The following is a 716-nucleotide window of genomic DNA, read 5'->3' on the forward strand; positions in this document are numbered from 1 at the left end:
CCATGTGTAAATGCAGAAACTAATAAAGCCACTCCCGAAAATTAACTACACACAAAGCTACTATCGGAGTGCAACTGGTAGTCGTTTGTTGACGGTGTAGCGTTGAAATATTCTTCCTATACCATGTACAGTCGAAAATACCCGACTAGTCCATCTCAGACGGTGGTTCATCTCTCCCGGAATTACCCTACATATGGATTTTCTTCATAAAAATCTTGGTACAATTTAGAAAAATATTTGTCATATTCTTGCACGGTAATCGATTCCAACCTCAGAATTTGGTTAAACTTGCCGAAAATATGAATAGCAATAGACTGAGATCATAAACTATGCAAAATGTAAAATGAGAAGTTATTTCCTATGAAAAAATGGTGAGTTTAGGTAATTTCTCATACGTCTCATTTAATTCCTACTAACTGGCAGAAAATAAAAATAGTAAAAATAATCTGGATGATGTGAATTCCCCATTAAACGATTTCTTCTATAAGTATTCAAGAATGTGAAAATTATATTTTGTCAGTGGGGATGAAGGTAAGATACGATCGATTGGTATGCCACATTACGCAGGCTTTGACTGATTTATTAAGGTATTTGTCTTTGCGGAGCTCGATCACGGTATTCTACCTATTTTAACTATAACATGTTAATAATTTTAATTTCAGTTATAACTACGTACGGAGTAGACATTCTTTATTCATGTATAATATCTGGTGTTT

This window comes from Dendroctonus ponderosae, unplaced genomic scaffold, assembly GCF_020466585.1.
Source record: "Dendroctonus ponderosae isolate FM_Combo_2020 unplaced genomic scaffold, Dpon_F_20191213v2 Dpon_F_20191213_3, whole genome shotgun sequence".
NCBI lineage: Eukaryota > Metazoa > Arthropoda > Insecta > Coleoptera > Curculionidae > Dendroctonus > Dendroctonus ponderosae.